Source organism: Pinus tabuliformis, chromosome 2_1 (genome assembly GCF_031772625.1).
Source record: "Pinus tabuliformis cultivar Carrire ecotype Pingquan chromosome 2_1, CPIR1, whole genome shotgun sequence".
In the NCBI taxonomy this organism is placed as follows: Eukaryota; Viridiplantae; Streptophyta; class Pinopsida; order Pinales; family Pinaceae; genus Pinus; species Pinus tabuliformis.
In genome coordinates this window covers 681,631,559-681,654,733 of record NC_142299.1, presented here as the reverse complement: position 1 = coordinate 681,654,733, position 23,175 = coordinate 681,631,559, and positions in this window count along the sequence as shown.

The window sequence follows — 23,175 nt, the reverse complement described above, 5'->3', positions numbered from 1 at the left end:
CAATTATTTAATTCACCTATCCAAAAGAATATATCCAATTGGTAAAGAAACCCTACGGTGAATGCTTAATTCAACTAGGCAAGAAAAGATATCCAAGTGGCAAGAAAGCCCTATGGTGAATGCATATGGCCTCACCAAATGCTAAGAGTGGATTAACCCCAAAATACAAGAGAAAGATATAGCAACCATGTAACTTGTAGAAAAATATCTCTATGATCCACACCCTCCATTTCTTCTAGATTTAGAATATACTACTTGAAGTGTTCATTGGAAGAATATGCTATATGTTTATCAAATAAGATACGCCAAAGTTTAGGATGATTAGTTGTGCAATGTATCACTTTAAAATGATGATATGTGAATGGTATGGAGCTAAGTAATAAATTATTTACCGTGCATATAGTCAATGAATTGATTATAATAGTAAATGGATTATATACTCATTCAAATCAAAGGGTGAGGATTACACAAAATACTACAATTATCAAAAAGGTGAGATATATTCATTTTATCACATATCAAATTAATAATATAGTTAATCCAAAATCGTTATTTTATTTATAAATTGCTCTACCTAAGTGAATTATTCATTAATTAGAAAAATTTTTTTGAATGTCCCATATAGAACAAGTTCATGTAGAAATGAATTATGATTTTCTGAGCATGTGTATTAATAAACCATGGTATGTATATATATGTTTAACTTATATTTTCCCTAGCTGAGGGTTTCTACCACAATCTATCTCAGCTTAAGCACCTATCCATCTCCTGGGCCATGGAGAAAAAATTGAGGGATGATCAGACCCTATCTTTGATTGAATCTGAATTAAATGCCCTTATGGATGACAACAATAAGGGATTTTCATCTGCTAATGAAAAATCACATCTCATTGAGCTTGAGAAACAGAAGGACAAAATACTGAAGGAAAGAGAAGAAACCTGGAGACTTAAGAGCAGGGCAATATGGCTACAAGCTAGAGATGATAACACAAAGTTTTTTCAGAACTTTGCAAAGGGAAGAAAGGTAGCTAACACAATCTGGAAAATGCCTCTTCCGGATGGAGGTATGGCTGACACCTTCAAAAAGCTATCTCTTCTGGGTACCTCACACTTCCAGAATCTCTACAAATCTCCCCGAGAGACCAATCTAGTGGATATTATACAAGTGGCTGGCTATTTCCCTAGGTTTGTAGATGATGAGGCGGCAGAGGAGCTCAATTCACCAATATCACCTGCTGAACTTGAGGGGACCCTGAAGTGGTTTAAAAAAGATAAAAGCCCAGGGCCGGATGGGTGGACTATTGAGTTTTATCTGGAATTTTATGATCTCTTGGGACAAGACCTACTCAATGTTGTGGAGGAGTGCAGGACTACTGGCAAACTGTATGATGCCATTAATTCCACCTTCATTGCCCTTATACCCAAGACTGATTCTCCATCATCCTTCAATGACTTCCGCCCTATCTCCCTCTGCAATTGTCTCTACAAAATCATCTCTAAGATCATTGCCAACAGAATGAGACCCATCCTATCTCACCATATTTCACCTGAGCAGTTCGCTTTTCTCGAAGATCGACAGATCCATGAAGCCATTGGTACCGCACAAGAGGCTATACACTCTATTAGATCCAGAAAGCTAAAAGGCATCATTCTAAAGATTGACCTGGAAAAAGCTTTCAACCATGTTAGCTGGCTATACATCAAAATGCTTCTTATACACCTGGGTTTCCCGCATCTTTTCACCACCTGGATCATGTCTTGCATATCAACAACTTCCTTTAGTGTCCTCATAAACGGCTCCGCTTCACATTCTTTCATGCTGAAAGGGGACTCAGACAAGGATGCCCTCTATCCCCCCTCCTATTCCTCATTGTCATGGAAGGACTCAGTCGGTTAATAGCACATGAAAAGCGAAATGGCAGACTATTCGGTCTGAAAATAAATGATCATTGCTATCTCACACACCTCCTATTTGTCGATGATGTCCTTATTTTTCTGGATGGTAGCATTCGAGACTCTGTATCCTTTGATAAGCTTCTATCCACTTTCTCCCAGGCTATAGGTATGATGGCAAACCATGGGAAATCTATCATTACTTTGGCCCACACATCCATCCATGAATCTCGATTTGCACATCAGCACTTCCCATATTGTATTCACCCACTTGACCATGGATTCAAATACCTGGGTTTCTGGATCAAACCCCTGAGCCAAAAAATTGCAGATTGGATATGGTTGGTCATCAAATTGGAGAAAAGGCTAACAAATTGGTGTCATCACTTCTTGTCTAGAGCTGGAAGATTAGTGCTAATAAAATTAGTCTTGGAGGCTACCACTATTTTCCGGACGACTTTAGCCTGGATACCCAGAAGTATACTTGCTCACCTCCAATAGATTTGCAGTAGATATCTTTGGAATGGTAAACAAGATAAGAGAACTTTTGCCTGGGTTAGTTGGAACAAGATTGCCTTGCCCAAAAAATGGGGAGGGTGGGGACTCAAAGATTTAACCCTTTTTTCTCAAGCTCTTGCAGCAAAAATGGGATGGACACTCCTCAACAAACAGAACCTTTGGACCTCTGTTACATACCACAAATACATATGGCCTCTCCAAATCATGGACTGGGTTAGGCTGCTGCAATGGACAAGGAATGGTATCTCATTGGTCTGGAAAGCACTGCTCCATTCTCTCTTGAACATCTGCAATCATTTGGCATGGAGGATAAATGATGGCACAAAAGCGCGCATCGGTCTGGACCCCTGGATAGGGGGAGGTGGTCGATTCCAGCTTCTGAGAGAGTTAATCCTCCATTTAAATCAGAGAGATATCAGTGTGATTGCTCATATTGCAGACTAGGTTAATTCCTCCATTTATGCACAGGCCTGGAAATCTGCTAATCAGTTAAATATTCCACCTCATTGGCACCAAATATGGAATAATTACACTGCTGCATTGACTGAGTCACACATCAGAATAAAAGAGGGTCAGAGGAAATCATGTGGTGCCTTGCTGAAAATGGAGTATACACCCCAAAGGATGGTTACCTTGGGTTGATAAATAATAAAAAACCAGAGATTACACATGAATGGTGGCAGGCTATCTAGAAATTAAAAACCCCACCTCAGACCAAGCTCTTATTTTGGTGTGTACTCAGCAATAAAGTCCCCGCTGGGGAATCCCTAACACACAGAGCCATCCACAGACCTCACTGGTGTGTTCTTTGCAAGCAAGCATCTGAATCGACCGAGCATCTTTTTCTAAAATGTGAATCTACGGTCAATATTTGGAGATCCATCGCAATAGAGATTCATTTTATTGGTAGATGGGAAGGGGATAACATCAACCAAGCATGGAATACTTGGAAAAACTCACATTTGGGAACCAACCTGATTTTCCTTCCTTTGATTATATGGTGTGTTAAGAAATTTAATGCATAACATAAATAATTATAGAGAGGATTACTGAGAGGAATAAATATAAAAATAACCAGCAACAACCATAAACACATAAACACAAATGTTTATCCGGGAAAACCCAAAATCCCGGGAAAAGCCCAACCATAATGAAATTTCATTATCCTTGGCCAAAACCCTGGCCAATCCGACCAAATGAGCCTTCACCACTCCCCTCTAGGTCTTGCATTACAATGAAGTCCTTCCAGCTTTTTATAAGCTCCATTACATATAATACCATGGGCAGAATACTATGAGTGCACAATACCATGTGCCCCAAAACCATCATTGTTTAACCTGGTCAACTTTGACATTATCCTGAGTCAAGTTTACCTAACAATTCCCCCCTTCAACTTGACTTGGGGTTCCTTGACTAACTCCAGCCAAACCTGTTAAGTGAGACAATCCCGCTCACTCTAGCTCTTACCCCCCTCAGAGTTTTTACTACATAACATAAATAATTACAGAGAGGATTACTGAGAGGAATAAATATAAAAATAACCAGCAACAGCCATAAACACATAAACACAAATGTTTATCCGGGAAAACCCCATAATGAAATTTCATTATCCTTGGCCAAAAAATCCCCAACCGCTCCCCTCCAAGTCTTGCATTACAATGAAGTCCTTCCAGCCTTTTATAAGCTCCATTACATATAATACCACGGGAAGAATACTATGAGTGCACAATACCATGTGCCCCAAAACCATCACTGTTTAACCTGGTCAACTTTGACTCTATCCTGAGTCAAGTTTAGCTAACATGCTGGTCTATTTGGCTAGCACGGAACAGAATGATCTTTGAAGACTGTGTAGTCAGATGGCAGTTTATCACTGCAAAAATCATCTCTGCATATCATGAGCTCCCTGAATATACTAAGCCGCAACCCCGAAGACCACTAGCACCCAATCCCATTGACCACTCCATTCCATGGGCTTTTTTCAATGGTGCCGCACAGGAACATGGGTGTGGGGGAGGTTTTCTACTGTACCTCTCTGAACAACATCATTTCAGGGTCAAGTTGGGACTTGGTGAAGGAACAAACAATTTTGCAGAACTTATCACCCTTCGCCATTTATTGCATTTCTCTCTAAGCCATGAATGCAGCAATATACAGATCTACGCAAACTCCAAAATCATTATTAATTGGTTGAATAATATCACGATCTGCCATGCACACACACTTGGAAATATTTTGGATGAAGTGAACATTTTCAAATCACATTTTAATTCCATCATATGTCATCATATTTACCGGGAACATAACAACAGCGCTGACAGGCTTTCCAAGGAGGCCATGCTACTTTCCAGAGGTCAGTGGATGATACAACAGCAGAGGGTGGTGAGCACCAGTATTGTAGCAATAATGCTGCAACTCCTAGGGCTTCCTACTTTAATTTTATCAACCTGGTAGTTCGTAACAAACTTGGAAGCGACGATGCTGTATGCACAAGTACTAGCTCTTACTGCAGGCTGTCACTTGGTCAGCTGGAGCAAAATCACTAGGAGCTTAAGCCAACTTCTATGAATTCTCAGAAGAAGCTTTTAACTATGATGAAAGAAAGCTAACTCTACAGAGGCTATTCTATTTGCAGAAAGAGAAAGAAGACTGGAATGTAAAAGCAAACCCTAACAAACCTTAGAAAACTCTAATTTACCCACTAACCCTACTTTTGCAGGAAAAGAGATGAAAACAGATGAAATGAGTGCCATTGACTACTGAAAAGGTAAATTGCATTTATTCAAGCCACTTCTGAAAGTAAATGAGAAGAAAACATCTTTTTGTGCTTTTGAGTGTTTTTATGTGAGATTATTATGCTTGTGATTTATCTGGTTGTGACTGTGCAGAGGTTTGGTGGCAAAGGAAGATGGAGTTGGATTTTGCAGAGGTGGAGGAAGGTGTGGAGAGGTCCTAAGAATAGTACCCTTCTGAAGACTTTCATTGCAATCAAATTTCGAAAAACCACTTACAAGGAGTTCTACAGGAGGCTAGAGGGGATCTACAGGAGGATCTATAAGAGGATCTACAGGAGGAGGCCGAGAGCTATTTTTGGAGTTTTGAAAGTGGAAAAATGATGGGGAAGAGTAATTGAAGGCTAGATGAAGGTGTTGAGGTGTCTGGAGCTTGTGAAGGAAGATCAAGAAAGAACATGATGGTTGGATTTATTCAAATGGCAAGAGGGTAGCTTATGGAGAAAAATGTAGAAATTAGGGCAGATTGGCAAAATGTTGCAAATGACTTGGAGAATCTGTGAGCAGTGAGCTGGTACTGGATGTTTTATGGATGTATGGTGAGCTGAGGTGTCCTGCAAGAGATCTGCACATCTAATTATGAAAACTGATCAAAGAAAGAACTAACTATACTATGAAAACAAAGATTTCTCTAGCTTGACCTAATTTCTGACCTACAACAGAAAATGCTGAATAGTAACCTTGGAATAGAAAAGCATGCAGAGAGATATATTGTGAAATAACAAGAAATGATCTAGGCAACTGAATCTGAATCAATATATCAATCTTTCTGAACCAAGTCATCACATTAGAAGTTGCATGGAAGAGCAAAACTGTGTTTTTGGTGGCAGCAGTAGTGCCTTGATCTCAAATCATTGTCCCAGAAAGGGAGAAAGGAGATCAGGGCCTGCTATTGGCCTTTTTGAATCTTATTCTGTCACTACAGTAAACTACTTGAGAAACTGAAACAAAAACAGCTAAACAAACCATCAAACAAAGTAAAATGAATCTATGTGTCTAGTCAATTTTATGTCTTAAATTGCTCTACATTTTTATCAATCCGGGTATCGTAAACTGATGAAGTGTGGTGCACTATATGTGCTTAGTTAACCTTTCTCTTACTTCGTTGTTTTATAGTTTATGTTGTTTTTGGGGTTTTGTTCTTGTTGGTTTTCTAAAGTGTTTAATGCAACTAGTTCAATCGAAATAAAATGCAATAATCAAATAATGAGAGAATGACTATGAGACTCAGTATCCTTGCTGCTTCAGCAAAAGGACAAGATGATTCTATCACGTCATTAGTTCATCAAAAGGCTATGTGCATCACTAATCTACAATCAACTTGAAAACAATTTATGTACAGCTAATATACATGGTGAAATAAAATGCAAAAATAAAATGACAACTATACAAGGCAGGGGCCCCCTACTACCTATGAAATCAAATGCTTAAAGGAAAAATAAAGACATCAAATAAAGGACTAATGACATCGGCCCAGTATCTCTGCTGCTGATTTAAAATGAAAATGAAATCTATATTAAATTCAATTAAAAGTGAGAACAACTATCTAACTCTTCAACTTAATCTAAGCAATGTGAAATCTAAGTGACACTACATAAAGGAGACAAATCACACTACTTTAACCTTTTCTTAACCTTTTTGCCTTTCAGCTAGATTTATCATGTGAGAACAGTTATGAACAAGTCAGCAATGTGAGTCTTAAAGCAAACTGAACCAAGCTGTACTAAGTGATATTTTGGCTCCAATAAAGTTATTTGATTATGGAAAAAGAACCATCAATAGATGAACAACTTGATATCTAAGAGCAAAAAGTAAAGTGCAAATTAAAGAAATGATACTAATGAAAATCAAACTACAAAAAAATAAAGGTCAGCAACATAGACAAGATGATCACACATGCCACTAGTCATGAAATCAAAGCAAAATTAAACACACTTGCATGAATTAAAATTGCATGAATGAAAAATCTAATCTACCTTACATTCTACAAAGCAATATTTACAAAATGAAATCTACTCTACCTTACATCCTAATATGCTCAATGAAATCTACTTCACATCTCCTTCCATGTTGAGAACATCAAAGCTTTATTCAATTTCTTCAAAAGTACAAAGTACAACAAAGTCCTCCAAAGCTTTCAAAAGCCATCAAGGAAGAACTACAAACTTGAGAACTAGAAACTAAAAAGACTAAAAAGGACTAACAAATGAAGGAGAGAGATCTCCTATTTATACAAAAAGATGAGAGCCATCTCATTAATGAGAGTCCATGAATCTCTCCCTCTACCTCTAGAGTCCTAATCAAAATAGGAACTGATAAGACACATGTCTTTTTAGAGTTACAATACAATTAGGAGATGTGACACATATCCTCATGATCGCATGATTCTTTCCACTCAAATTCGAATTTGGCCTTGGGGTGCCACATAAGGGACTTCTAGAAGCCTCCTTTCAACCTACACATGTTAACAATCTCAACCCATTTGTTAGGTAGAAGCATATGCACATTATTTTCTAATGTTTAACCACAAATTCACTTAAAAGGCTTAGAAATAATAAAGATTGGAAAAACATAAAGGTGGCCCAATGATAATGAAAGTGGGATGAATGTGGTGACATAGTAGTGAAATGGAGGTGAAATGGAGGTGATATAATGGACATAATAGTGAAAGTGTAATGGAAATGAATGACATTTTCAAGACTCAACATACCCCCCAACTGAAGCTATTGCATGTCCTCGTGCAATATATATTACATTAACTCTTTTGATCCTTGAGCTTTGGCTTAACTTTGCATGATATCATTTGATAACTTCATATTTCTGCAAAGTGTTTTACTTGAATTGCAACATGGTTGGTTCTTGTGTTACAACCAATTTTTTTTTATTGTTGCCTTCTATTTTGATCTTTTGAACTTTGTATAATGATATTTTGATTATTGTTGCAAAGTATATCTTTATTAGATTGCATGATGGTTGGTTCTTGTGTGACAACCATGATTTTGTTTGTATCCAATTTATCCTTTAAGCACTTTTTCAAAAGCCATTGTATGCTCATAATAGCAATGTAATAATTAATATATGTTGGAAGTATGTGAGCTCCTGAATATGATATGGACATGGCAAGATATTAATATGAATGTATTCCCCCCCCCCCCCAACTGATGGTATTGGCAATTTTATGAAATGAGGAAGAGAAATGTTTTTCCAACAATTATCATTCTAGCTTTTTATGGAATTCTATGGTCAAAAGTTAGAAAATGCCGTACCTTCACTTACCCTTTGGAATGGATGAGTTGTATGTGTAGTGGCTGAAAATTTCTGATCATATTCTTCTTCAAGTGGTTGAACAAGAGGAGTCATGGATAGAAAGATAAGATGACTTTTTATTGCTTCTACTAAAACTCGCTGAATCTGCTCCAAAATGCTGAAAATAATAGTCTTCATGTCTTCAAAACTCATTGGCACAATTCCTACTATGTGAAAAGATGTTCTGATGTCGAACATAGTAGGAAATTGTTGGCTTAGTGGCCATTAATGGATGCCACTAGTCAACACGAGAACTCTCACCATTGATGACAATGAGAGTCAAGATGCCCAAACACATCTTGCTAGGTACGAATGAATTTGCTGATGTCGAGTCACCTAGAAGATCTAACGAACAAGGGACATTAATGTATTCCCATTGTTTGTCAGCATGAGGACTTACCATTAAGGCATGCAAGCCTCAGGGTGTTTTTACAAAGAAATTAGACTCAAAGGACTATGGACTCAATAATTTGCATTGAAGCAGGGCTTATTTGCGGAATGAAAATGACAAGGAATGGAAAATGAAAATGGAAGATGGCAATGGAGAGTAGAAATGGCAATGGGCAATAAGCATATGAATGAGCCTCTTGCTTTTATTTGTGGGTTATGAATGGACAAAAAGAGATGGAAAGTGTATGTGAATGTAAGTGGAAAGCATGGAGTGGAATAAGGTGAATGGTTTATTATGAAGTATGGATGTGATGGATGGATGTGATGGAGACAATAGTATCTGAAAGTTTTTCAAGTGTTTGGATCTGATTTTTCATCAACATATTTCCTCTTTGTTGTTGATCATCCTCTTATGAAACAAATTGGTCTCTTAGAGAGACACCATTCTCTTGTAGTCATCTGTCCTTCCTCCTAGAACCTGCAAAAAAACTAATACTTCTTCTGCAATGGAATGTAAGATTATCAAAGGAGAGAGGTGATCAATCTCTCTAGTTATGATATTTACACACAAAACTAAGAATTTGTATTAATGAAACAAGTTCTCAAAGGAAAAATCAAAATAATTTATACCTGCTTTGAAATTGGTGCCTCAAGTTGATGTTGCTTCTTTTCAGCAATTTATTTCATTATTTGCCATTTCAAACTCTAATGATAGATTTCTCATTATATAGATCTTGTTGAGATCTTTCCAACGATACTTAAATCATCAAAATCTGATTTTGTATGAGAAAGATAGGCTGATTTGAACAATGAGGTTTTTCTGGCTGCGGAATTGGACTTTAGCTGCGGAATGTGCACAGTTCTGTAGCTAAAAATCTTGGATACAAAGTTAGCCATTCATTTTTCATTATCAGTCCAAAATTAATCAATACATTCAGAAAAGTGAGAAAATAACTTGTTCATTTCATTGATTCAAAATTATTATTTTTTCCTTGACATGCAGCGACTTAGTGTGGCGACTCAGTGTGGCGACTTTGTGATAACATACAATTTGACTTCCTTTTGACCGGGGTCTTTTTCATCAAATTTGACCGAATGAATAGGACACCATCCATGTACTGACATTTCCCTAGCTACCCATGTGGCTTGTTTTGCTTGATGAAACCTGCAACCTAGAGTTTAACAAAACAACTGCGGAAAGTTTGGGCTGGCTGCGGAAACTGGTGCGAGCTGCGGAAACAGTTTTCAGCTGCGGAAACGCTGTGTGACATTAATAGTTTATAGCATCAGCCAAAAGAAAGTTAAGGTGTAAATGAACTGATCTTCCATATGATAGCCTTTTCCATTCTCGTTGCCTATATCAGTTCATACACCTATGTTGTAAGGTCCATGATCACACTAACAATATCTCCACTAGCAGCTTTTAGAGGTTTAACTGCCTTAACTCTCGATACTCCAGCTTGGGTCATTACCAGTTTAATGTCTTTGGGCTCCACTCCAGTGTCATCTACTTCCTCATCTTCCTCCTGTGCAGCTGTAGATGTTCTTTTTTTTTTTTTTTTTTTAGCATTACATGACTCATATCAGGCGCCTTGAACTTCTCAGCTACTTTTGTCTGCAACTGAACTCAAGTCCTCAATCTTAGCTTCGCCAAACACTATGTAGGTATCTGATGCAGGACTTCTGAAGGCATTAGGCTTTGAGATAACAAAGAGAATCTAAAGTTGAAACTCCCGCTACCTAGGTCACTTGGTTCACGCCACGTCTATCAATCGGCTGTGAAGAGCCGTATCCAACCAGATCACGTAATGGAGAGCCGTGTTGGATTGAAACTGTTGTTTAACGGGTTTTAATGAATTGCAATGGGTGGCATATGGGCAGAGAACGTGGTAGAGGTGGCAGCATAGAATCAAATTTGAATTCCCCTTCTTCAGGCACGCGGAATACATCAAACTGTCAGTTAATAACTCAATTTTTTCACGCGGCGGCAAAAAAAGAGGCTCCAAAGAACCGAAGATTTCTCCCAGACCGCCACGAATTTCCTCAAACGGTTTCTGGGTTATCTAATTAACCCACCTGGCAAAAAAAACCATGTTTTATTTTTTCTAAATTCGTCTCTGTTTGGTCAAATCGAACGTTTGAAGTTTGACGTTTTTTTTGTGTTTACGTTTTTCTGAGTTATCAATTTTTTTCTGTTCTGAATTGTTGCATTCGGCCTTTGAAATGGTGGTTTTATTTGCTGAACCTCACGCCATGCAGCATTATCGACATCAAAAGTCCAAACATTCCCACTACCAATGACAATTGACAATTCTGTTTTCCATGCTAAAACAGAGCATCCACAATCCATTCAACATACAGATAATTTTCAAGGTTACCATTCCCGAATAGACAAGGGTAGTGTCAACAGACACCATGAGCAAATAAATGGCTGGAAACAGGAGGAACGAATGGTACTTCATCCTTCTCAGCCTCCGAAGCCATAAAGGGTTCGGCCCTGTCTCTTCAGGGAGTAAACAACATCCATAGCTATTGCGGTCTTTCTCCTCGCATGCTCTGTGTATGTCACCACATCTCTAATCACATTTCAATCTGGCTGCATTAAGTTCTTGTCAATCAGGAATTAGGTCTAGTCCATGGAAAGACTCATTAGACACTCAGTTAAGTGCGTGAACCTCTGGTCAACATGAATGAAGCTCTGGTCTGCCCGTGAATGAAAGAATAGTGCAGCAATTAGCTCTTGTCGGTGCAGCTAGAAATTATTGCCTTGAGACAGAGAACATCATTCCAATAAGAAGAGACAGTATTTGCTATGATCTTAGAGGGTAGGGTATCTAGATAGGATGCATACAGATGACTTATATGAGCTGACCTAGAGCATAGAGAGACAGTGGTTTTTAACTACTGAAAATGAAGTGCTTATCTATTCCATTGTTGCAATGGTTATGAGCACATTTTAGTGAAACCTCTTCTCTTATTTGCTGAAGATGAATTATTTGATTAATCTGATGCTAAATATCATCTTCCTCACTGTCGGCTTCCTACAATAATCTCATGACCAGGACTACAAGGGATGTGTTAAACACTATATCAATACCATAAGTAAGACAGTACGCCATTGTTTGATGGTGGTAGTTTCACACTGTTGATCCTTATCAGAGATCTATGTGGGAGACAAGAAATTCCAATCCAACCATAGGAAAGACACACCAATAAAGAACACACTATTTGAAGAGTCACGAAGCCACAACAAAAACTAGGAATGGAGATAGCCATAGATTGTTTTTCTTCTCTTTTTTTTTTTTTTTTTTTTTTCTTGAATCAATTCAAGTGATGAAGTTTATTTTGTCTCCTATTTTTTCTTAACAATTCTTTTTCTGATCCTCCAGATCACACAAAGTGCAAGAGGAGAGCATACTCAAGAATCATTAACTTCTTTTTTTTACATAACAATCATTTTTCTGATCCTCCAGATCACACAAAGTGCAGGAGGAGAGCATACTCAATAATTGTTAAATTTTTTTCAGATGTAAGAAATAAGGTCTCCTAATTACACTTCCCCGGCAACGGCGCCAAAATGTCTAGTCAATTTTATGTCTTAAATTTCTCTACATAAATTATCAATCCGGGTATCGTAAACTGATGAAGTGTGGTGCACTATATGTGCTTAGTTAACCTTTCTCTTACTTCGTTGTTTTATAGTTTATGTTGTTTTTGGGGTTTTGTTCCTATTGGTTTTCTAAAGTGTTTAATGCAACTAGTTCAATCGAAATAAAATGCAATAATCAAATAATGAGAGAATGACTATGAGACCCAGTGTCCTTGCTGCTTCAGCAAAAGGACAAGATGATTCTATCACGTCATTAGTTCATCAAAAGGCTATGTGCATCATTAATCTACAATCAACTTGAAAGCAATTTATGTACAGCTAATATACATCGTGAAATAAAATGCAAAAATAAAATGACAACTATACAAGGCAGGGGCCCCCACTACCTATGAAATCAAATGCTTAAAGGAAAAATAAAGACATCAAATAAAGGACTAATGACATCGGCCCAGTATCTCTGCTGGTGATTTAAAATGAAAATGAAATCTATATTAAATTCAATTAAACGTGAGAACAACTATCTAACTCTTCAGCTTAATCTAAGCAATGTGAAATCTAAGTGACACTACATAAAGGAGACAAATCACACTACTTTAACCTTTTTGCCTTTCAGCTAGATTTATCATGTGAGAACAGTTATGAACAAGTCAGCAATGTGAATCTTAAAGCAAACTGAACCAAGCTGTACTAAGTGATATTTTGGCTCCAATAAAGTTATTTGATTATGGAAAAAGAACCATCAATAGATGAACAACTTGATATCTAAGAGCAGAAAGTAAAGTGCAAGTTAAAGAAATGATACTAATGAAAATCAAACTACAGAAAAATAAAGGTCAGCAACATAGACAAGATGATCACACATGCCACTAGTCATGAAATCAAAGCAAAATTAAACACACTTGCATGAATTAAAATTGCATGAATGAAAAATCTAATCTACCTTACATTCTACAAAGCAATATTTACAAAATGAAATCTACTCTACCTTACATCCTAATATGCTCCATGAAATCTACTTCACATCTCCTTCCATGTTGAGAACATCAAAGCTTTATTCAATTTCTTCAAAAGTACAAAGTACAACAAAGTCCTCCAAAGCTTTCAAAAGCCATCAAGGAAGAACTACAAACTTGAGAACTAGAAACTAAAAAGACTAAAAAGGACTAACAAATGAAGGAGAGAGATCTCCTATTTATACAAAAAGATGAGAGCCATCTCATTAATGAGAGTCCATAAATCTCTCCCTCTACCTCTAGAGTCCTAATCAAAATAGGAACTGATAAGACACATGTCTTTTTAGAGTTACAATACAATTAGGAGATGTGACACATATCCTCATGATCCCATGATTCTTTCCACTCAAATTCGAATTTGGCCTTGGGGTGCCACATAAGGGACTTCTAGAAGCCTCCTTTCAACCTACACAAGTCAACAATCTCAACCCATTTGTTAGGTATAAGCATATGCACATTATTTTCTAATGTTTAACCACAAATTCACTTAAAAGGCTTAGAAATAATAAAGATTGGAAAAACATAAAGGTGGCCCAATGATAATGAAAGTGGGATGAATGTGGTGAAATAGTAGTGAAATGGAGGTGAAATGGAGGTGATATAATGGACATAATAGTGAAAGTGTAATGGAAATGAATGACATTTTCAAGACTCAACACTATGTAACAGAAATTTATTCATGATCTGAAGCAAAAATATATAAGTGCAAAGCAAGAGGTACTGGGAAGCTTGGGTTGGGCCCTAACCAAGGAGCTTTAGCCCTCTGAAAGAGATCAGTGCTGGCTCAAAAACTATTTCATCTCCATTATCAAAAATAGCAGTCACATTACATAAATTGTTCTAAAAAAGGAACTTGAAAATAAGCTGAACAAGTGCTGCACAAAAGTGCGAAAATTCTACCAATGACTGGTTAACCTATTGAGACTTTAAGCCCCCTTATTTATACAAATGGAGTCCTCCTAAAATCAAGGAACTCGACTTCCGAGAACTGGAGATAAACAACTGTCCTTCTTTACTTTCTCAACTATCCCTTGGATACATAAATGTGGACCTTTGTGCTCCGAGTTGCTGATGGAGGATTCGAGGAAAGGTTTCATAAATGAAGGAGACACCCCCTAGAAATCCTCTTCCCTATTTTCCTCGAGTATTTGCTGCCATTTGCTCATAAATCCCTTGACTTTTGTCCAAAATTGACCAAAAATTCTCCATAAAGCACACATTAGACTACATGGTAAAATGACTAACCCAATTCACTCTATTAGCATAAATATATTAAAAAAAATTCAATAAAATAATGAGAATGGTGGATTAAGTCGAATTAAGAGGCAAAATGAGCCCATATAATTACCCATTTCTGGGGCTCATCATCACCCCCTACTGAATGGGTTGCTCATCCTTTGAGCAACTAGTCTAACTCTTCATCTCTGATGGCTCTGATACATTCCCTGACATCGCATGCTTCTGATGTGATATCTTCCTCTTTATCATAGAATCCTACTTTTCTATCCACCTCTTCCCACTATTTTTGTTCTTCCTCCTCTTTTACTCCTTCCAGCAGTCCTAGCAGCAGTGGAGGACTGAATTTAAGGCCAATCCAATTGGCCTTCAAACTTTGCATAGAGTGCTTATACAGTTGCACTCTCCTCATGGCTTCTCTCATCCTATTTGGGGAGTGATACTCCTTGATCTGTAGGCTGTGTGGCAATGTGTTCCACCTTCTCGTGCAGGCATGAATACAGTCATCTCCAAACAATCTCTCCATGCCCTCAAAATGAGCAATAGCCTGGGCCTACTTATCCACATAGTCTGGGACAACTTGAGGATTAGTTGCGAGGTGTTGGTTGGCGTAGATGAGAGCCATGGGTGTTTCTAGTTCTGCTCTAATCATCAGGGGTTCATTTAGCTCTTTTACCATCATTTTCTAGATTTCTACTACCCTTTTCTCTTCATGGCTCATCCAAGGTGCCATGGCCATCAATTGCAAGTCTCCCAACGTAGCATTTGTATCCCATAAGTTCATGTCAGTAAGTGCCATGTTGTGCAAGTAAAACTATGCTAGCTTTGCTTTGTCCTCAGCTGAACTATGATCAGATAGATGCATGAATTGGCCATAATTCTGAAAAGGTATTGTGCCCCTCTGGGCCAGTGTCTTGATCTGAAATTGGAGCCACTGATCCTTGAGGTACATTGCATATGATTTGGATGGCTATCTGCACTGTAATCCCTCCATAGCCCAGTTGGCCATGCAGGCTAATTGGGCTTCCTTTTCTTGTAGCTGCCTTCTCAAGATCAACACCTCATCTTCTGCCTGGGATTCCCTTTCTTGTTGCTTTTTATTAATGTCTCAATGTTTGCCTGGGGTTCCTCTTCCTATTGCTGTGTTTTTAAGATTGACAACTCACTTCCTCCTTGAGGTTCCCTTTCTTGCAGCTGCTTCTTTAGCATTTCATTTTATTCCTCTAATTGAGCTCTTCTGATGCTTTCTGTATGCCTGACCATGCTCAATTCTTTGCCCATTTCCCTCAATTTGTTTTACCTGTGGCCAATGTCTTTCACCCCTTTTGATTTTGCAATCTGCATCCATGTATGGGTCCTGACTCTTTCCATTTCCAGCTTGAAGAAAAGAGGGACTGCAAACTTTTGTGGGATGATTTTCCCCCCTTCCAGAAGGTTGTAGTAGGAGCCTAAGTTAGGCTGAGGTCGAGGCTTTGGTATCTCTTTTGCCTTGTCTTCCTCCTTGGTCTGTTCTTCTGCCTTCTTTTCAAGTTTTTCAGTCTCTTGTAGCTTTTCGAATGTCTCCTGTAGAGAGGTCTGCACCTCCTGTAGGACTATTTTAGAGTCCATTAGTTTGATCCTTTCTTTCTAAGTAGATGTCTTAGGACTTCCTCTTTTGTAAGTGATGGGGGTTTTGGAGGGAGATTCCTCCTTTGTTGTAGTAGGGACATCCTCAATGATGATGGGCTCCTTTGAAGGTGGTTGAGGCTTCCCCATCTTTATTCTGGTGCTCTTTCGAGCCTTGAAGTACATAGATGGTTGTCTCTTCCCTTTTACTTTGGGCTTGGTTGGAGTACTAAGTGTAGCAAGAATAGCTGCTGCCTCTCTTGGTAGTGTCTCAGGAGACACTTCTTCTTGTTGTGCTTTTTCTTCATTTGCTATTTTGCCTGTTTCTACTGGTTTTTTGTCTGTTGTCTCTGATTTTGTTTTCTCCTCTGCTTGTTTAGTTTTTGCCATTCTTGTGGCAGCCTTTTTTTGAACTATCTTAGGCTTCTTCTTTTCAGTTCTTGTCCTCTTCTTTTTCTCTACAATGGTTTTACCCTTTTCTCCTTTTGATTCTTTCTTCTTCTTTGCTTTAGGCTCATCTGTGATGGTGTCATGTTTCTCCTCTCCTATATGGTTTCCTCCTTCTTCTATGTGGGGTTCCTCTTCTTCACGGATTTCCTTCTCAGCTTCCCCTTTTTGTTCCTCGTCTTCACTTCCAGATGGACTAAGGTCATCAGTGAGAGTTTTTATATCATCCTCTTGAGTCATGTTCCTTAAAATATGCCAGGCTATGGGGATTGTGTAAGTGTGGAGGGCATCCTCCACCAGCAATTTAATTAGCCCAGGTGAGCCAATTGGTTTGGAACCCCTGCCTTTAATTTGGTGCTAGATTCTATTAAGGATTGTAGGAGAAAATGTGGAATATTGAGTTTTCTGGAAGCAAGAAGGTCCATGCCATATCTTAGTTCATGTAACAGTCTGAAATGATACCCATAAATTATGTTGTATTTGCCTTCACAGGAGATGTATTTCATGATCTGATAACTGACCTCACCCCATAGATAAGGTATACTTGTCCTCCTAATGCCATTCTTATCCTCCACATGATGTTCATTAGCCTGGAAAAAGGTCTTCTTGACAAGTTGGCCCTGTGGTTTTTCTTCCTTGCTCTAGGGGAGTCCAAGTGGGAGACTTGTAATCCCGCTGATGATCTCTGGAGTAATTTTTATGGTTAGATCCCTGAAATTGGTGGTGGCATGGGTTTTTTAGTGAGGTTTTAAAGACAATAAAAATTCCTCTATGACTTCCTCATCATACCCATGAAACTTATCAAAGAAAGGAATCTAATTTTCCCTGGTAAAGAGGGCTACCACTTCTGGATGTTCATGCAAATTAGTTGAATTTAGAGGCTCCTTCCTGATAAAACCCCCTGTCATGATGTTCAGAGACTGCTGGAATGTCTTAGATGAGGAGGAAGATATCAAATTTCAAACCCGGAAATAGAGGAACAACTGATGTTTTCTTTATGGAATGAGAGAGAGAGTTTTTCATGTTCTTCCTTTTTAACAAAAACAAATTGCAACTTTCCTTCCTTCCAAACTCTGTTTTTGAACTTGCATTACTTCTCGGTTTGTCTGAGGGAAACACTATCTCAAAAAAATAGAGAGCATATAGGGCAGCGTTTTTTTCCTTTCACAAAATGAGCAGACCACCCAATGCAAGTTCACTTTTTTACAGGCTTAATTTTCTAGAGTTGCATCATCTCTTTACATAGGAGAGTACCACGGAGGAGAAAGAGACAGTATTTTAGTGCAAGGGGAAAATGGAGAAACTGTATATATAGTTTTTTTAAAAACACGGGCAGATTCTGTTCTCACTTTTCCCTTCTTTTCAACTCAATACTTCACTTTGAATCACACCACCTTTTGTATATATATGGAAATGCAGAGTGGGTTTTACTGAGCCCACCTTTTTTAGCCTGAATTTGTCATGAAATATTGAGTTTTCCTCTGCGGTGCTGCTCACTGGCCTTCTTGTAGAAAGGCTCCTGTAGGACTGCGTTTCCGCTCCCATAGAGTCCGATAATGCTCCTGTATAGCCCGATAAGAGGAAGGGTTATGAAACTGGCAGAGAGTGACTATTTCAAGGCTCTGGAGGTGGTAGGTAGTTCGTTTCAGTTGAGAGCATGATGATACAAATGAAAACAAAGGTGATGAAGGCGTTGACTACAACGTACTTAAGCTTACGGGAGAGAGTTGCGGTGATGAGATGAGGTGGCAGGAAGGGTACGTTACCCTCATCTGGACCATTGGTCCCTACTTCAGTGCCATTATGAAACTTCATGCCTCCTGGCTACAATCATTCCCATCATTCACGTTTGGATGCTGCCACTACCTATTTTGAGTTTTTCCTGAGTTGACTGAACACACGTGCTGATTGCACCCACTGAGCACTGTGTGAACTGGATGAGGGTGGTTGTTTGAACTGGACGAGGGTGGCCAGTTAGCTAGCCATCGATCTCATTTAATCGCAACCATCTCACTTGTCCATGCAGTTTCTAAATTATACTCATGCAACAGAGGAATGGGTTTAGTCACTTACCTGTTAGTCGCTACTGTGCTGTTGCATGCTCAGACTTTGGCATTCTACTCATGCATTGTTGCTGCTGGTGCCGGTGGCTTTTGAATTGGTGGCTTGGCTCCCTTGTGCTAGTGATCTTTAATCAGGATTGGTTCCTTACCCATTTTATCATTTGTGGCTGCACTGACCCTGCCTTTGGAGCTCGATTTTTAAGGGGATTAGCTGTTACATGAATCCTACAGGATTTCCTGTAACTGCTTCTCTCTCTAAAAATTTTGGCTGAGGATTGAATAGGGACTAGAGAGATAGTTGAGGAAGGTTACGTTAAGGGTGCAACTTGTTTATTCTTCATTTTTTATTTTAAACAAAAGAAACATGATTTTTGTGTTTTCTGTATAGGGAAGAAAGAAGCGTGTGGAAATGAAGTGGTGCAGGCATGGAATGGAGAGTTATGAGGATGAATGGTGGTAGGGGGGTATACAGGTATTCTAGACAAGTTTTTAGCCCTTTTATCCTTTTCTTGACTTGATTTCGATCTTTCTATGGTTTCTACAGGAGCCTCCTGTAGAATGCACAGAGTCTCTTGTAGGATGCATAATTTCCAGAACAGGTGAGACCAGGGACTGGGAAAGGACAATAGTGATGGGGAAATGGTCTATCAAAGGTGTATTCATCTTAGCCATGTCCCTTTTTCTCCCATGGCCCTCCTGCAATCTACAATGCATTTAAAAGAAGTTACTTTTTCTGTTCCTGTTTTTTTTTCCTTTTTTTTTTTGAGACAGGTTGGGGTGCCTCCAGGAGGTTTTCACCCTCACTGCTTGCCCTGGGTGCCTCCAAGGGGAGGTTTTCACCCAGGGATCTTTTATTCTCATTTTTCTTTTCTATTTTTTTTTTTAGGGTGTGGGTGGAGTGGAGGCAGAGACCTACTCCACTACCAACACTGTTTTACTCAGATTCTCAATGAATTCTAGCTTGGAGAGGGGATTCCTGTAGATTTTCAACTTATGCCCATTGAAAAGTATGGGGATGGCTTCCTCATCGATGGTCCAGATCAGAACTAAACCATTGTCATTGCACCTTTCTACTATGTACGGTCCTAGCCATCTTGTCCTTAGTTTTCCCTTGAAATCTATACCTTGAATCATACAACAACGCCCAATCTCCTTCCTAGAATGGTTTCTCTTTGAGGTATCTGTCATGCCATATTTTCCTTTGAAGCTAGACTACCTCTAAGTGGAGAAGGGTCTGTAATCTTTGTTCATCCAATCCATTTAGGTGAAGTAACCTTTCCTTTTGTGCATGGCTGAGATCTAGGTCCAACTGAGCTACCATCCTTAGTGTGTTATATTCAAATTCTATTGACAGCAAAGCCTTCTTCCCATAGAATAGCTCTTAGGGTGTGAACCCTGTGGTGGTTTTCTAGGTGGTGTTATAGGCCCAGGTGGCCCCAACCAATTGATCTCTCCAATACTTTCTGCTACTGTTCACTACCTTGGTCAAAATCCCTTCCAAAGCTTTGTTAGTGACTTCCACCTGTCCATTTGCTTGAAGATGATAAGAGGTGGAAGTTTTGTGCTTAATTTTGTGATGTGTGAGTAGGGCTTCAACGAGATTGGAGGTAAAATGACTCCCTTGATCTCTGACTAATTCTCTTGGATATCCAAACTTGTACAATATATTCTCTCTCAAAAACTCAGCTACTTTTTCTTCTTTTGCTGCCTTGATCACCTTTGTTTCTACCCATTTTGTTAGAGAAGAAATGCACACGATGATATAAGATTTCTGCTTTGAAGGAGGGTTGATAGCACCCACAAAGTCCATGCCCCACTTCTCAAATGGCTCGAAAGTCACTTGAGGTTGCAGGGGCATCTCATCCCTTGGAGTAGGTTTCCCCATCCTTTGACATCGGTCACATTGGCTGATATATCTCCCTACATCTTGATGAAGAGTGGGCCAATAGTAACCTGCTTGCAGGATTTTGAAGGCAATCCTCTTTGCTACAAAACGGACCCCACATGGCCCATCATGACAGGTTAGGAGAATGTCAAAAACTTCCTCCTCCCTGACACATCTCCTCAAAACCTGATCTGGGCCAAGTTTGAAGAGATTTCCCCAAATCCAGATGAAAGGAGCACTTTTCCACATGATCTTGCTCTTCTCTTTTAAGGATAGGTGTGGCAGAAACTGTGCGGAAACCATGTAATTTGCTATATCAGCAAACCATGGAGAGAGTACTGAGATAGCAAATAGGTGTCCATTTAGCATTTGATAATCCACCATTCCTTCTTCACCTGCAGGCAGATCTATTCTAGACAAAAAATCAACAACAACATTTTCCTTACCCGGCTTATCAACAATGGTTAAATCAAATTGCTGCAATAAAAGAAACCATCTAATAATGCGAGCATTTACATTTGGTTTGTTCATTAAATACATAATTGTAGCATGATCAGTGTGTACAAATGTTTGATAGCTGGTGATGTAGTGTTTGAACTTATTTAGTGAATGGACTACATCTAGGAGCTCTTTTTCAGTTACAATGTAGTTTAGTTCTGCCTTCGACAAGTTTTTACTTACAAAATATATGGCATAAGGCAACTTCTCATCAATTTGCCCTAAGGCTGCTCCTATCGCTTTGTTCGAGGCATCTGTATGAATGTGGAAAGGTAGGGCCCAGTTTGGGCCTCTCAAAATTGGGGCAGTCACCAGTTTACTTTTCAAGGTATCCAGAGCCTCTTGACAGTTGTTAGTCCATATGAACTCAACATCTTTTCCCAAAAGACCAAACAATGGAGAGGCTAGCTTACTGAAATCCTTAATGAATCTTCTATAATACCCTGCTAAACCTAGGAAACTTCGAACATCTCTTACATTTTGAGGAGGCAGGACCCTTTGGATGATGGCAATTTTGTTGGGGTCCACCTGTAGTCCTTGCTGAGAGATTGCATGACCTAGTACGGTCCCTTTAGTCATCAAGAATTCAAATTTTTCAGGATTGAGGGACAGGTTCATTTCAATACACTTGTCCAAAACTTTTCCCAGGTTAGACAAAGCTTCCTGGAAGTTAGAACCATAAGGGGTAAAGTCATCCATATAGATTTCCATTGCATCATGAACCAGTTCAACAAATATACTCAATATTGCTCTTTGGAAAGTGGTGGGAGCATTGCACAATCCGAAAGGAAAGACCCGATATGCAAATGTACCCCAAGGACAAGTGAAAGTGGTCTTATCTTGGTCTTCCGGGCTGATTTGGATCTGGTGGCATTTGCTAAACCCATCTAGGAAGAAGAAAAAATTCTTCCGTGCCAGGCCATCTAACACTTGATCTATGAAAGGCAAAGGAAAATGGTCTTTCTTGGTGGCCTTATTTAGTTCTCGATAATCGACATAGATTCTCCACTTCCCATTTTTCTTTGGCACTAACACCAAAGGAGAGACCCATTCGCTGTCAGAGATAGGGTAGATGAATCCTGCATCCAATAACTTTTGCAGTTCTTCTTTGACAATGTCCTTAAGGTCTGGATTCATCCTCCTTTGAGGCTGCCCAACTGGTGTGCAATCTTCCTTAATGTAAATGTGATGAATACAAACTGAAGGGTGCACTCCCTTCATCTCCTTATAGCTCCAAGCAAAAGCATCCAAGTGGTTTCTTAATAAGCTACATAGTTCTTTCTCCTGAGAGGTGGATAGGGATGAGTTGATTTTCAAGGTTCTTTTTGGGTCGAATTCCATATTCCTAACTTGTAGAGAGGTCGAGTCGGCCACACAAAGATCAACTAAAGGATTGGGTTGGGTTTCTTCCACCAGCTCTTCTAATGGCAACACGTTGGGGGGTGGATTCTAAATCAAGTTTTCAATAAGATCATCCTCGGTTTGTCAGCCCCCCCCCAAAGGTAGCTTCCACTGCACACAGTGGTGTGGAATAGACTTCATCCTCATCTTCCTCCTCCAACCAGAGAGGTAAATCATGTTATAACAAAGGTTGGGTAGGAGGATATAGAACTAGATTCTTGGACATATTCCCATTCTTGATTGTCATGTTCCCAACTCGAAAATCAATTTAGGCATCTGTAGTAGCCAACTAGGGTCTTCCCAAGATGAGAGGATACCCAGTGAGCTTTTCCTTTGGCTGGAGAACTAGGAAATCAATAGGGTACTCCCAAGAATCAATGGAGACCATTATGTCTTCCACAATCCCTTCAGGGGTCATGGTGGAGCGGTCTGCTAACTATAGTACTCTTGTGGTCTTTCTCAGGGAGCCCTGAAGGTTGAGCTTGAGCATAGTGTCCTTGATCATCACATTAATGGC